The sequence below is a fragment of the Microtus oregoni genome, unplaced genomic scaffold (genome assembly GCF_018167655.1).
Source record: "Microtus oregoni isolate MIOR12 unplaced genomic scaffold, Mior012 000006F_ref0000085, whole genome shotgun sequence".
Classification (NCBI taxonomy): Eukaryota; Metazoa; Chordata; class Mammalia; order Rodentia; family Cricetidae; genus Microtus; species Microtus oregoni.
The window spans coordinates 3,421,636-3,438,265 of record NW_024543065.1 but is presented as its reverse complement, the minus strand read 5'-3'; the positions used below and the strand labels follow the sequence as shown (position 1 = coordinate 3,438,265).

At 39.1% G+C, this 16,630-nt stretch overlaps 1 protein-coding gene across 3 annotated transcripts in view; it reads right to left on the bottom strand.

The window, feature by feature from the left end:
• Positions 1 to 16,420, bottom strand: part of Ahi1 (Abelson helper integration site 1) — a 150,254-nt gene extending 133,834 nt beyond the window's left edge. For 2 of the 3 annotated variants that reach the window (XR_005974495.1, XM_041653427.1), the window contains exon 1: positions 16,140 to 16,420. The gene's annotated coding sequence lies outside the window, so the exon portion shown is untranslated. The remainder of the gene's footprint in view (positions 1 to 16,139) is intronic. The other variant, XM_041653426.1, reaches the window with a different exon arrangement.
• Between the last annotated feature and the right edge of the window lie 210 nt (positions 16,421 to 16,630).

Sequence of the window (16,630 nt, the reverse complement as noted above, 5' to 3'; positions counted from 1 at the left end):
CAAGAACACATAAGAAAAATTATCCATTATGATCAAGTAGGCTTCATCCCAGAGATGCAGGGATGGTTCAACATACAAAAATCTATCAATGTAATCCATCATATAAATAAACTGAAAGAAAAACCATATGATCATTTCATTAGATGCTGAAAAAGCATTTGACAAAATTCAACACCCCTTTATGATAAAAGTCTTGGAGAGATTAGGGATACAAGGGTCATACCTAAATATAATAAAAGCTATTTACAGCAAGCCGACAGCTAACATTAAATTAAACGAAGAAAAACTCAAAGCCATCCCACTAAAATCAGGAACATGACAAGGATGTCCACTCTCTTCATACCTCTTCAACATAGTGCTTGAAGTTCTAGCAATAGCAATAAGACAACGTAAGGGGATCAAGGGGATTCGTATTGGAAAGGAAGAAGTCAAGCTTTTGTTATTTGCAGATGATATGATAGTATACATAAGCGACCCCAAAAACTCTACCAAAGAACTCCTACAGCTGATAAACACCTTTAGTAATGTAGCAGGATACAAGATCAACTCCAAAAAATCAGTTGCCTTCCTATACACTAAGCATAAGGAAACAGAGAGGAAAATCAGAGAAGCATCACCTTTCACGATAGCCACAAATAGCATAAAATATCTTGGGGTAACTCTGACCAAGGAAGTGAAAGATCTATTTGACAAGAACTTTAAGTCTTTGAAGAAAGAAATTGAAGAGGACACCAGAAAATGGAAGGATCTCCCTTGCTCTTGGATTGGGAGGATCAACATAGTAAAAATGGCAATTCTACCAAAAGCAATATATAGATTCAATGCAATCCCCATCAAAATTCTTCACAGATCTGGAGAAGACAATAATCAACTTTATATGGAAAAACAAAAAACCCAGGATAGCCAAAACAATCTTATACAATGAAGGAGCGTCTGGAGGCATTACCATCCCTGACGTCAAACTCTATTACAGAGCTACAGTATTGAAAACAGTGTGGTACTGGCATAAAAACAGAGAAGTCGACCAATGGAATCGAATAGAAGACCCTGACTTTAACCCACAAACCTATGAACACCTGATTTTCAATAAAGGAGCTAAAAGTATACAATGGAAAAAAGAGAGCATCTTCAACAAATTGTGCTGGCAAAACTGGATGTCAACCTGTAGAAGAATGAAAATAGATCCATATCTATCACCATGCACAAAACTCAAGTCCAAATGGATTAAAGACCTCAATATCAGTCCGAACACACTGAACCTGAAAGAAGAGAAAGTGGGAAGTACTCTACAACACATGGGCACAGGAGACCACTTCCTACGTATAACCACAGCAGCACAGACACTAAGGGCCTCATTGAATAAATGGGACCTCCTGAGACTGAGAAGCTTCGTAAAGCAAAGGACACTGTCACTAAAACAAAAAGGCAACCCACTGACTGGGAGAAGATCTTCACCAACCCCACAACTGACAAAGGTCTGATCTCCAAAATATATAAAGAACTCAAGAAACTAGACCATAAAAGGCTAATCAACCCAATTATAAAATGGGGCACTGAGCTGAACAGAGAATTCTCAACAGAAGTTCAAATGGCCAAAAGACACTTAAGGTCATTCTCAACTTCCTTTGCGATCAGGGAAATGCAAATCAAGACAACTTTAAGATACCATCTTACACCTGTCAGAATGGCTAAAATAAAAAACACCAATGATAACCTTTGCTGGAGAGGTTGTGGAGAAAGGGGTACACTCATCCATTGCTGGTGGGAATGCAGCTTGTGCAACCACTTTAGAAAGCAGTGTGGTGGTTTCTCAGGAAATTCAAGATCAACCTACCCCTGGACCCAGCAATACCACTCTTGGGAATATACCCAAGAGATGCCCTATCATACAACAAAAGTATATGCTCAACTATGTTCATAGCAGCATTGTTTGTAATAGCCAGAACCTGGAAACAACCTAGATGCCCTTCAATGGAAGAATGGATGAAGAAAGTATGGAATATATGCATATTAGAGTACTACTCAGCAGTAAAAAAACAATGACTTCTTGAATTTTGCATGCAAATGGATGGAAATAGAAAACACTATCCTGAGTGAGGTAAGCCAGACCCCAAAAGAGGAACATGTGATGTACTCACTCATACTTGGTCTAGCCATAAATAAAGGACATTGAGCCTATAATTAGTGATCCTAGAGAAGCTAAATAAGGAGAACCCAAAGAAAAACATACAGGCATCCTCCTGAATATTAACCTTCATCAGGTGATGAAAGGAGACAGAGACAGAGACCCACATTGGAGCACTGGACAGAAATCTCAAGGTCCAAATCAGGAACAGAAGGAGTGAGCACGAGCAAGGAACTCAGGACCGCGAGGGGTGCACCCACACACTGAGACAATGAAGATGTTCTATTGGGAACTCACCAAGGCCAGCTGGCTTGGGTCTGAAAAAGCCAGGGATAAAACCAGACTTGCTGAACATAGAGGACAATGAGGACTACTGAGTACTCAAGAACAATGGCAATGTGTTTTTGATCCTACTGTACGTCCTGGCTTTGTGGGAGCCTAGGCAGTTTGGATGCTCACCTTACTAGACCGGGATGGAGGTGAGTGGTCCTTGAACTTCCTACAGGGCAGGGAACCCTGATTGCTCTTTGGGCTGATGAGGGATGGGGACTTGGTTTGGGGAGGGGGAGGGAAATGAGAGGCGGTGGCGGGGAAGAGACAGAAATCTTTAATAAATAAATAAATAAAAAATAAATAAATAAAATAAAAAAGGAAGTACGTTAGAGAAATTCTCTAAGAATTTAAACATAAACAAGATTACATTGATATTCAGCCATTAAAAATGAAATTCACAGGAAAACAGAGAGAACTGAAAAAATACTGAAGGATGTAACAGGCCCAGAAAGACAAACTATAAGCAAAGCCTAGCTTAGAATTACTACATCTGTGTGTTTGAGTTGGAGCATCTGTAGAGGTCGGGAAGCAAGGAAGATACCACAGTGTCAGAAGAGGTGTTAAGGATGCAATTGTGTAACTACAGGACATAAGACAGTAAAACATGTGGGAAAATACTCGACAGAGGAGAGAAAGATGTGGGGAGAGGTCAGAGTTAACAAGAACTCAGCTAAGTTTGTATGAAAAAGCCATGTAGAAATCTATTACTCTGGCCCTGGAGGAGAACTGTCTCATTCTTAAACCAATATGCATTCTAATGCTTTTCCTATACCCACAGAGAAGTATGCTCTCCCTCCTTATCAAGGCTCCTTTTTGCAGCAGTTAGAAATCATTATAGATATATATATCTACAATTGGCCAAATGCCGAGAACAACTGGCTATACAACCCTTACACCTTAGGCTCATGAACATCACAGGAGGGAAGAAAAGGCTGCAAGAGCCAGGGATTAAGGACATCTGCTTTGATATTTTTTTATATATGACAGGGAAGTTCAAGAAACCTCAAGAACCCAACTGTCTAAGCAGGATCAGCACAATGAAAATACTAGTTAATAAGAGGGACGATCAGTTTTCGCTAGGGATGAGACCCCTGACAGGTTATCCAAATCCAATCTCAATGAGTCAACCCTAAACTCATACACATATGAGCAACAGGCTCAGCACACGCACACACATGCACGCCCGCACACACGCACACACGAAATAGCACATTTAGTTTTATGTATCTTATTTCAGGAGCAAAATGTTTAATTTAAAATAGTAACATACAAATTTAAAAAAAAAGAAAATTTCAAAGATGAAGCAAAAATAAAAAGGTCCATTCAATTCTAGCAGCCTGCTATGGTGAAAAATGCTGTTTATCTTTTCAGAAACTGTTTTTAGTTATAGTTCAGTAACTGAATTTCTACTATGCTTAAATGAAGCATACACAAATTTTTCTTTCTTTTTCAATGAATATCAGAAATATTGTATCAATGTTCACAAACTGTGAGGACACTCAGAAGGAAATAAATAACCAAGAATGCAAAACCAGAGATTTTGAAAAGAAATTCTCAGTGAATAAAAACATTTTAAAAGCTTAGATAAAAGAGCTAAAATAATGTTTCTTAAATGGTTGAAACCTTTGAACTGTGTTAGAACAGAGTAAAATAAAAACTGGCCTCCTCAGATTAGCCTTCCCAGTTCCTGCAATGTGCTTGTTCATAAATTTTCACCTCCCCAATCCCTTCAGATTGTCCCTACCCTCCCAACTTCATGTTCTTTTTCCCCTTAAAACAAAACAAGAGCAATAAAACCTTGAAGACAAATTTGGGTTGGATAACTACCCTAAAGCATGGAGCCTGTCCTGGAATGTGGTTGACACGCCACTTGAAACCACTGAAGAAAACTGCTCCCACTTCTAAACGCTATCAATTGTGAGTAGCTTTTCGGCTAGGGGTGGGGCTTCATACCTACTTCTCCTCTGTGCTGGGATTTTGTTTGGCTTGAGCTTATGCAGGTCTTGTGCCTCTGTGAATTCATACATGCATCTACCTGCTGTGTCTGGAGGACACTGTTTTTTTAAACATATCTATTAACCCGTGGCTCTTGCCATCTTACCTCCTCTTCTGCATAGATCCTTGAGCCTTGAAAAGAGGGGTATGAGATAGACATTCCATTTAGAGCTGAGCATTCTAAAGTCTCATTCTCTGCACTGACTAGTTGTGAGTCTCTGTTAATCATCATCTACTAAAAGCTTCTCTGATCAAAGGTGATCAATGCCCTGATAAATGCATATTGCACCATGCCATGATATGTCATTTTATTAATATATTTACTTAGCAAAATAACACTAGTCTGTTTTTGCTCTAAGGCCCATGGCCTATTTTGCTTCAGTTTCTTGGCCTCATTGGCAATGTCAGGTGTGGGCTTCATATCAAAAAATGGACCTTAAATCCAACCAAAAAGTGGTTGATTATTCCTATAACACTCTTGTTACTATTGCATCAGTGGGTGTACTTTGCAGGTAGATCATTATTGTAACTCTGAAGGTTCATAGCTGGGTGAGACCGATGATTACTTTTTTGCTCTGGTAATGTGTACAGCACCTTCCAGCACAATAAAGGCTAGACAATATGGATAAAATTTCCAATAGAGTACCAGCCTCTCTCCATATTCTTTAACTCAAGTATGTGGTGTCTTCAGCAATAGGCAATTGCCACTAATTGGTGGAGTACAACCAATAGCATCGGCTAAAACCTATAGTTTATGGGTTCCTAAGGAATCCCACTGATCCATTTCTTCGTGTGTATGTTCATGCCAGGTGGTACACATACATGTATAGGTGTGTATGTAGAGGCAGGAAGACATCAGGTGTCATTTCTCAGTACCAACCACATATTTTTTTTAACACAATCTCTCACTACCTTGAAATTTCTTGAGGAAGCTAACCTAACAAGAAAACAATGGAAGGCAGACCCAGTGTAGTCCAACTAAGATTATAAACACATTTCAACTATTTGTTTTAACATGGGTGTTGGTGGCTGCACTCATGTCCTCGTCTAAGGCAAGCACTTTACTGAATCATTTCCTAGCCCTCCTTGAGCATGTTGATTATTATGTTCTGCATAGACATTCAATTGTTCCAGGACCTTTTGTTGAAATTAGCCTTTTCTTCACTGATAACTTTGCCAATTTTATAATAAATCAACTAACCTGGCCAGGGGTATAACTGAGTGGTGAAGTATGTTCTTTTTTTTTTTTTTTTTTTTTTTTTTTTTTTTTTTTTTTTTGGTTTTTCGAGACAGGGTTTCTCTGTGGTTTTGGAGCCTGTCCTGGAACTAGCTCTTGTAGACCAGGCTGGTCTCGAACTCACAGAGATCCGCCTGCCTCTGCCTCCCGAGTGCTGGGATTAAAGGCGTGCACCACCACCGCCCGGCAAGACCCTGGTTTTCAACTGAATGAAAGAGAAAGAAGGTAAGGTCGAACTTTCATAATTAATAATGTCTGTGTTGTTATTTGGGAACTGGCTGGTAGGACTGATAAAGACTCATTACTCCTAGCATAGTTTCCTTTCTAAGAGGGCTTTTAAGAACATATTCAAATGATTTAAAAGATATACAGTATTCAGGTTATCGATTTTTGGGGAGTTTTTTTTTCCTTTGAGGTATTCCATCTCATTTACTAAGTTTTCTGTCAGAGATATTCATTATTATTCTTCACACTTTCAAAGTCTATAGGCCTACAGTGAGTCTCTTCTTAGATCCCAAGTACTGGTGATTTGTGTCTTCTTTCCTTTTTCAAAGTCTGGTTAAAATTCATGAAAAAAGAGTAATTTGCCCACAGCCAGTGAAATGGCTCACTGGAAAAAATATGCAAGTTGTCAAATCTGACAACCCCAATTTGATTCCCAGTACCATCATGATCGGAAAGCAAACTCCTACATGTTGTCCTCTGACCTCTATGTACACACCACGTATGTGCACTCACAATAATAAATAAAAAATTAATTATAACACATAAATGTATTTTTAAAACCAAATAAAGCAAACAAAACAGAAGAAAGGCTATGAAATGCCACATTCTAACCAAGATACAGCCACTGCCATCTCAGCCTTCTAGGCTTGCATGAGACTTGCCCTGCAAGAGTCATCCATGGGACCCAACTCCTCACTGCTGAACTAAGGGTTAGTAACAGAATCTGGGAGAAGAGGACCATTGCCTTCAGTTATTTGCCCATTGCTGAAGTCCTAAGCTCCAGTGGATAGGTTCAAGCCTTGGGTCACACAGACGGTCCGGGAACATTCAGTAAATAACAAGTAAAAATTTAAGATGGTGGAAAAGAGATCTGTAGAGAAGGAGGCCTCACAGGTGGGAGGGAGCTATGAGAGGGTGGAGTGAAGATAATTAGAATACATCATACTTGTTTATAAAATTGTTGAATAACAAAGCAATTTAAAATATATTAATATACAGGTTTATTTCAAATTGTTTCATGTATATTTCAAATCCCAAACAAGGTCAAATTTAAGGACAACCCCTTGACAGGATGCTAGAAAGGAAACTCCCAGTTATTGCGATATTATATACCTGAAGCCTTGAGTCATACTGTATTACTATGATCAAAGACTTATTATTAACAATATGATTTATAGTAAATATATTTTCTTTAAGGTTCTGTAATAAGAGTAGCTACAGTCACTCAGGCACTGCATATGTGACTGACATACTCTTGTCCACATAAAGCAATGGACACCAAGACTTTTTAATGGGCTGAGTCCCAAGTGCTATTTCTCTCTGCTGATTTTATTAATCTGTAACCTTTTCTAACACAATCCAAGTACATTAGCTTTTGAGTACTGGGTATATCTTTAGTAAGTTAGCAAGCTTGAAGCTGGGACCCTGAATATATAAAATAACCAATCCTACCACTCCTTTAAAAAGATTTGGACTTACTCTTTTTATTTTCCTCTTCTATTTATTCTGGGATTACTTATCACTGATACTTTTTTGTGAAAGCTTCTATAATGGATCTAAGATATATTTATTTAACACATTTAGTGTGTATAATTAGTTTTCTGTTGCAGTGATTAAGTACCATGACCAAGACAACTTAAAGGAGAAAGGGTTTGTCCAGAAAGGACAGTGCAGCATGGCAAGAAAGGCATAAAAGCAGGAGCTTAAGACTGCCTGGCAATCAAGAATCAAAGATCACATGCTCTCCTTTCTTCCATCCCTTGACTCTTAACCTGTTTTTATACTCAATGTATACTCGTAACTTTCTTATCTGGCAGTCTTTAATTTTCCACTTCTTGAATTCTTTTGAGTTGACTTTCATCATTATAAATCATGGGATTCTTAATATGCCAGACTTCAAACATATTTTCTTCTGTTTGTCCTTTTTCTTTTTCCTGTTTCATTATTTTTCTAGATTTCTCCATACCATCATTGGCTTTTTAGATATCCTTTTAAGCAATTACTTCATATTTTATAAAATAACTTATCACCATCTACAGACAAATAATGTCATGTCACATTTTGTGAATGCCTGTGTATGTATACATTGAGGGTAAATACACATGTATGTGCAGTTACTTGGGTGTGAATACATGTGAAGGCCAGAGGTCAACTGTCGATGTCATCATGAAGAATACTATTCACTTCCTTTGAGAAAGTGTCTCCTATTGGCCTGGCTCTCCAGTGAGGCCTAGAGTTCCTCTTTTCTCCATCTCTCCTGATTTCTATTCTTTCAATATATATTCATGCCATGAGAAAGTGCCCAGCTTCTTTACAAAACTTTCATCATCTGTATTTTTCCATTTTCATTTTTAAACTTTGTGGCTATTTTGTTTGGTGAAATTTGTGCATACATTATCTGTTTTAAAAAAAAGCATGTGTGTGTGTGTGTGTGTGTGTGTGTGTGTGTGTGTACAAAAATTAACCCTTGCTTGCATGGGTAGGTACAGGCACACGGATGCTACAGCATTTGTATGAGGGTCAGAGGGCACCCTTCCTGTGTCAATCCTAGCCTTTCAGCTTCTCTGAGACAGAGTCTTTCTTCCCTGCTGCATAAGCAGGTTAGCTGGCCTGGGATACTCAAAATTCCTCATTTTCTACCTTCCTTCTCTCTGCATATACATGCTGAGATTATAGATACTTACATGTAAACACTCAAGATATTTAACTTTTGACTTCTACATTTCTTACATTTGTTTCCTTCCTTTAAAAAATATAACCTGAATTCTGATAGCTTATAAAGTACAACAAACTCTTTTTAAAATAAAATTTATATTGCTTAGTTGTTCCAAATTCTTGTATGAAATAAACAGTAACTACCCTCACAGGTAAAAATCATAGTTACATGACGTTTTCTTTCTTGCATATAGGTTATTTTGCTTGATCTTTGAAAACTCTTTGGTTAAAGGCAGGCCTAAGTGACAAAGGCCTGAAATCCCAGTTATGGAGATTTTGTTGTTGTTGTTTTTCGAGACAGGGTTTCTCTGTAGCTTTTGGAGCCTGGCCTGGAACTAGCTCTTGTTGTAGACCAGGTTGGCCTCAAACTCACAGAGATCTGCCTGCCTCTGCCTCCCAAGTGCCGGGATTAAAGGCGTGCGCCATCACCACCCTAGTGGCAAAGGCCTGAAATCCCAGTTATGGAGATTTTGTAAAGGGCTGAGTGTGTATGCGGAGAGAAAGAGAGAGATTAGCTGTGGTAAAGTACTGATTAATTAACATTTAAGGCCCAAATGAAAAGCTCAGTGTATATGTGCACACACACAAAACAACAGAACACTAACATAGCATGGTTTTTAATGACATACAAACAGAAAGGAATAAAACAAAACACAATCTATAATTGACGACTAAATTTCTGCTTAAAATGTACCATTTGCTGTGATATATAAGATCTTCTGCATGGTGGTTTTTTTTTTTGGTTTGATTTTGGGTTTTTTTTTTTTGGTGGTGGTAGTGTGTATGTATGCACATGCATGTATGTGTTTCTCTGTGTGTGTAAACACTAGAGATCATAATAAAAAAACAGAACTGAAATACTAAGGTAGTATGAATACTGAACAGTGCACTTACTATGGGTGTAAATACAGATTCTTTATAATACTAAAGGAATCAAACCATAGTTAGTTACTGATTTATTTTTGTTTTGAGTTTCCCTCAAAATAAGCTATATTCCTCAGTTTAAAGTGTGTCTCCAACATGAAAAGATAATGATTCCTTAAGAATCATTTCTTCTTGTTCTACAGGGTAGGACATTACAGAAGAAATCCCAATAAAGGCAATCCACTGAATATCTGATATAAAACTGTACTCTATGCTTTTCACAATTCTGAGTAAAAGCATTTTCCTCAACAATGTACAGCGCACACACTTTACTGGTGTGTTGTTTTGGTAGATGGCAACAGTCCACGTGAACCACATACTTTAAGGGTGATGTGGTTCTAATGTGAACTTTACTTACTGATCTCAGTTCCAAACTTTATTACTTTAGTAAAAAGCTATAATTTGATGCAGATATCTACATATAATAACCAAATGAACAATACTCACTGTGATGTCTTCTCCAGATTTTCAGATTTATCAAGTATTTTCTTTAGATTTTTAGGGTTTTTATTTTTTCCTTTACCTATTAGACAGTTTGATGCTTTAAGCAATTCTTCAAAGCCAACTTTACTTTTTAACTTTGCTCTCAAATATAAATGAAGACACAAGCAATTTTCCAAACTACTCTTACTATACAAATGTGTACTATTATTATGTTAAGGATATAGTCCTATGGTTGAGTTCCCTGGTTTTATTAAAACAATTTAGTAGTCCCTCTTTCTTCAAGTGATTTTTAAATGTTTTGGTGACACAATTCTTCCTGGTACTTCTCTTACCTTTTGGAGACTTTCTCATAAATCCTCCTTTGCTCAGATAACATCTGAAGCACACTAGCACCTCCCTCCACTAGTCATGTGACCTTAGACAGGCTATTTAACCTTTCTAAATTTTGTTTTCCTCCAGAGGTGCATGAGAAATAACTAGCATTTGCTTAGCCTCTAGTCAGCACTGAACACATATTATTTCTTTAAAACAGAAATCAAATCACATTATTCCCCTGCTTAAAATACCAGATTGCCCATTCACTTGGGATAAAACAAGTCCTTCACATGTGCCATAGGGTTCTAGACATTCTAACTCAGATCAAAACCAATGTTCACTTAGATATTGATACCCCAGTTATATTTCCTTTTATAGTTCAGGCAAAATAAATCCCTCTCATGGGAATGAATCTGCTATTATTGGTACAAGTTTCATTCAATTTTTCAGCTTAATAAATAAGGGTGAAGCTTCTTATTTAAACACTGCACCTAAAAACCTCAACTGTGTTTTCTGCTTCTCACTTACCAGAGGCCCTTTTCTCTCAGAGTACTTAACTCATCTGGAATACAGATAATTACGTGGTTGCCTGCAGAAACACATTGTTTTGTCCACTGTACTATGTATCTTATATCCCTATATTATATTCATGCCACTAACACGAAGTCTTGTGCAGAGGAAGTAGTTGATATATTTTTCTTTTTGTCTAAGATCTGTTTTTATTTATGTGTATGTATGTGTGTCTGCATATGGACATATGCCTTATGTGTGGTCAGACAGAGGCAAGAGGATTTTCACAAATTTAAGGGTAGCAAAGTGCATATAGTGATTTCCAGGCCAGTCAAGGTTCTGGCGACCCTACCTCAACAAAAAACAAAGAAAAAGGAAAAAAAAAGGAATAGATGTGGGATGAACAGATTTATGGAAAACCGACATGCTCACTGAGTTAAGAATTTTTATGGCTACTTTCATGCTTTATTTATAGAGTTAAACAGCTAGAGCAGAAACCAAACTTAAAATAGGTATCTCTATCTCTAAATATTATTTGACTAATTACATCTACTTTGTTTTTCTGCTATAGAATTCCTTAAATTAAACCAAACTTAAAAACGAATGCATAAAACATGAATTTTGTAGATTCCATCAATGTCTTACCAGTAGACATCTACCAGCTTTATGTCAAGAGCTGGTAAACAGGGTTAAGGTTGACTCAGTCAGAATCCTACAGAAACAGATGGCTAATTTGTAATACAGAACATCTAAATAGAACATCACAGAACATCTTGCACTTAAGATTGTGCTACAGTGTATTCACTATAGCATCAGGTTTATTCTAAAGTTCTGTTCTCTTACACCAATCTTCCATGAAGGGCTGCAGGACATTTGAATTAGTTTAGGATCCTGGTATCAGGTTAAGTAAGCTGCATTATATTTGAATAAACTACTTTCACATACCAAAAAAATTGAGAAAAGCAGCAAACATCCCCCTTTGTATGTTAAACTTCTAAAACTATTTTAATAAGGAATGCCTTAACAGGCTTTGAAGGAATCAACCTGTCAAGAGGACACACTTATTACACATTAGTAGACATAAGCTTCAGGGAAGATGCCCTGTTTGCCGTGATAAATCACTAAACACGTCAACCTGGAAGAGGAAAGGTGGATTTGGCTTACATTTGCACATCATAGTCCATCTTGAAGGAAAATCAGGGCAGGATATCAAGGCAGGAACCTAGAGGTGGGAACTGAAGCAGAGATCACAGAGGAACACTGCTTACTGGCTTGCTCTCCATTGCTTGCTCAACTTGTTTTCGAATATAACCCAGGACCACCCACAGTGGGCTGGGCCTTCCCATATCACTCATTGATCAAGAAATGTCCAACAGCTATGCCCACAGGACGATCCAATGGGGGCAATTCCTCAACGCTTTTTCTTCCCAGGTGATCAGTTTGTGTCAAACTGACAGAAGTTAACCAGCAGAGTAGCATTTATGGATAATGATTTTAAGTTTGCCTGTGTATGGCATTAAAATTATGTGACGACAGAAAAGCTTAGGACAAGCATTTGTATCATTTTTCTCCAATGAATACCTTATGTGTTTTGTGTCAAAGCTATTGAAATCATGGATAAACTCAACACATATCTTCCCAACTGCCCGTTTTATTTAAGAATGGGGACTTGTATCTGCAATGAAAAATACCAATTCCTTCAGCAGAATACAATGTTTCTATTTTCAAGAATAAAACTGGAGGTAATATTAGAAAATGAGGGAAGGAGAGAGGAAAGAAAATGAAAAACAGAAACATATTTTGTACTGACTCAAGCTTTATTAGTTAATGGTCCATGTTTTCCAGGCATCCTCATCCTTGTTCCTTGGGAGAGAAAGAGAATACTAAAAAGAAAAGAATGATTATATAAATGAATTTACTTAACACATGCAGCGAAAACCACTATATTTTTGTTGCTAAAAGGTGGTGTTTATTCTTTAAGTAGCTACAGACCTAATACACCTGGTCACCTACTTTCCTTTTTTTAAAAAAAAAAAAATCTTAGTTTTTGACAGTTTCATATATAGACAGATAAACAGATAATGAATTTTAGTTATTTTCACTGCCATTTCATTCTCTCACCTGCCATCCCCCTCCCCCACTGAAACCCTTCTCCCTACCAAGTCCCCTCCAATTTTCAGGTCTGTGTGTGTGACTCACTGAATTGAAGTAAGGTTGATTGTATAAGCAAGAGTGACAATTATTTACTGGAAGTTGGGTAACTTATCAGTGACTACACGGCTGAAGAAAATGACACTCTCGTGCCCAGTAACCATATTCTGTCAATTGTCCCTAATGCAGGGAAGCAGGGGTGGGAGGGCTGGCTGTCCATGAGAAAATGTTGAGGGGTCTACCCTTATACAGGTTAACCACAGGAGCAGTGAGCTCATGAGTTTAAGTTATCTCACATCCAGAAGACATTATTCCTCAGCACAAACCATCCATCCTCCAGCTATTACATTTTTCCCCATCCACTCTTTTGTGTTGCTTCCCGAGACTTCGGGTGGTGGTACAGGTGTTCTAATCAGTGCTGAGCACTCAGCAGCCACTGCGGGTGGTGGTACAGGTGTTCTAATCAGAGCTGAGCACTCAGCAGCCACTCACCCTCAGCATTTTTCTTGTCATCTACTTTCTAATTCACACCAAATTACAGAGACAGAGGCTGCAAGGCCAGTGTGATCAGACCCTTGAAGAGAACGTTTTTAATCTTTTAGAAACACTACATAACTAGTACAAGAGGTAGGAGAATTGAGGGAGGTTTCTTCTGTGTCTTATTTGTAAACTTTGCCTGACAGTGCTTACTCACGGAACTATGGGTTATTCTAGCAGTTAAATGACTTACCACAGTGCATTAAACAAGTACCAATAAATAGCAGGTCCACTTACAACAGGAAATTCTTATGGGAACACAACTTAGTGAGGCACACTGACTGGGCATCTGAGGCGTTCTAAGCAATCACAAGCATCAAAACAGTTATCAAACTCCTGGGTTCAAATCCTAGTTTTATCTGTCAGAAGACTACTACCTGTGGACCTCAATTTCCTAATATTTCAAGGGAATAAAAGTGAACCATTCGTAAGATTTTATAAAGAATAAATGAGAATATATAAGCAACACACTTGGTACGATATTTGTCACATAGCAAGCTTTCAAATATATGCATATATAGCAGTAATAACAGCCATCATAACATTGTTTAATAAAAATAATAGCATAATATTATGTTTAGTAGGCAGTAGAATGCATTAAGCCAGTAGAGGCTGCAGATTTGGGCATCCACCTATATATATGATAGTTTCTGTAACATAAAATACCGAAAGGTTTAACTCTGGACCCCACAAAATAAAAAGAATTCGAGGAGAACGGCGTTTTAAAAAACGAAGAAAAGGGAATGTTACACAGAGAAAATAATCTGTACTGTGAGGTGTCAAAGATGCTACAAAATTTGAAGGATGCCTACTAGGTTTACAATCAGGAAGCCATGTGTGCCATAGCTGTTTAGAGAAAGCTGACGGCCACTGACATAAACAATGTGAATGTGGGAGAGGCATGTAGATAAATTCTTTCTAGAATTTTCTTCCCCCTCGGAAGGACAAACCCATCTTGAAAGGATTTGACTTTCTTTGGTTGCCATGGAGAGGGGAAGCTGAGGGGAAGCTCAATGGTGGAAGCCTGTTACGCATTTGCAAGATCTGAATTTGATACCAGCACCCCAAAATTCTCCACTTTCATCTGTGTAAAATGTTCTGTTCTGTAGCACACCCCCAACACACACACACACACACACACACACACACACACACACACACTACACTGCTAGCCTCTGAAGGGCCAGCTCTGTGCCTCAGTTATAAAAAAAGCTGTTAACAATGATTCTAGTATCGTTCTGTGATTTACTGATAAATGGCTTTGAATAAGGTATTAATTTCACTAGGCCTTGTCTATTTCAATGCCCAACATCTTAAAATGGCACCTACTTGTTGAAAGGAGAAAAAAGAAATTGCAAAAAAAAAAAAACCACATTGCAGGTGCTCAGTATATTCTTTATGCCCAGTTAACAAATAACTAAAAAAGAAAATACATGATTAATTAAATATATATTATCTAGTATTATTTGATATTTTGAGGCACAACTGAATAAACACTAATATTTAATGATAATGCAGCAAATATATTACAGAAATAATCATCTTTTAATGTTACAGAAAAACAGAAATAATATCTCATATTTTAATAATATCTCATATTTTAATATCACCAAAATTTAAGGTTAGGTTTAATAAAACATCTTTGAATTTTGTGTTTATCATCTTATAAAACATTTTTTAATTTTAAAAATTATCATACATGATATTAGATGTCATTATACCATTATTTTTAAGACTTCCCCATTCGAAGAAGCTTTACAGGAGCCTCTAAGAGAGACTACGCAGAAAAACGAACGGGATTACGTTCCCTCCCTCCTTCGAAAAACATGGAGTATACGCCTACACATCAAGGCAAGAAAAAAGGCATACGCACTTGATGATTCGCTCTTTAACAAAATTTCAAAGCAAAGAAAAAAAAGCAACAGAAATTTTATTTGCATAATTCAACCAATAAATCAGTGACAGTCCTCATAAATAATGATGTTCTAAATATTGTTAAAAATTCTTTTGGCATTCGAATGTTTCAAATATTCTTCTAAAATTTCCCCATCTTCCTCTAAGTCTTCTCCAGAAAGCTCAAACAATAATTTATGCAACAGGTGAAAAACCTGTTAGCATCGTTTTCTAAGAAAAAAAAAAAACGAAGAGGAAACGTTTCCGCGAATGTTTTTGCAGTAACAAAAAAGGCAGAGCAAGCATTTGGTAGGTTTTTAAGTAGCCTGGGGTGGGGGAGGCGTATACTGAAATGACCCTATCGATATAATCTGACTCTATTTATAAATAGAACCCATCGATCACTCTTCTTAGAAGTAAAGGGAAAGAGACTTGGTGAGCATCAACGTGAGAAGCTTTTAAGCCCGAACTGGGAGCAGAGAGGAAGAGGCTGCATCCCCTCCATCCGAGCACCATGCCGGGCAGCCTGGACCAGGAGAGCGGGAAGTAGGAGACGTAGCTCGCAGCGGCATCCCTCGGCCCCGCGCGTGGGGCTAAGGCCGAGCTCGACCTGCTAGGCGCAGTGCTGCCCCGCGCCCCGGGCCTCCAGCAGCCCCCTCGCCGCCCCCGAGAGGCCGGGCCTGGCCGAGCGCCCGCACCCCGGCTCCCGCCACAGCGCGCCCGCGGGATACTCACGGAGAGGAGCGCGCAGCGCGGCCTGTCCCGCCCGAGCGACAGCCCGGCAGTACGAAGCGGCTCCCCGCGCCCGGCGAGGGAGAGAGACGGGCCCTCAGCCACCTCCACCGCTGGCGACGCGCGCTTTGAAGAGTGGGCCCCGTGCCGCAGTGCGGGCTGCGCGCTGCCCGCTGACGTCAGGCCTGCCTCTGCCGCCGTTACCTAGGTAACCCGGTCGGAGGGCCCGAGGTTTCGGCTGGGCCGCGGCCCCGCCCCCTCCCCGAGTGCCGCCGAGCGCCGTCGGCAGCTCGTGCCCGCGGGCTCTCGGGATCCGGCGGGCACGCGCTCCGGCCCGGGTGCACGCGCGCGGGGCCGAGGTTCCGTGCGTGGAGCCGGAAGCCGGTCACGAGGGCTCCTTCTCTCCGCGGACAACGTGCCTTCCGCCGCCGCGGGGGGAGAAGCGCCACGCTTCAGGACTCAAAGGCGTGTGGGGAGAAGCAGAGGTGGAAGCC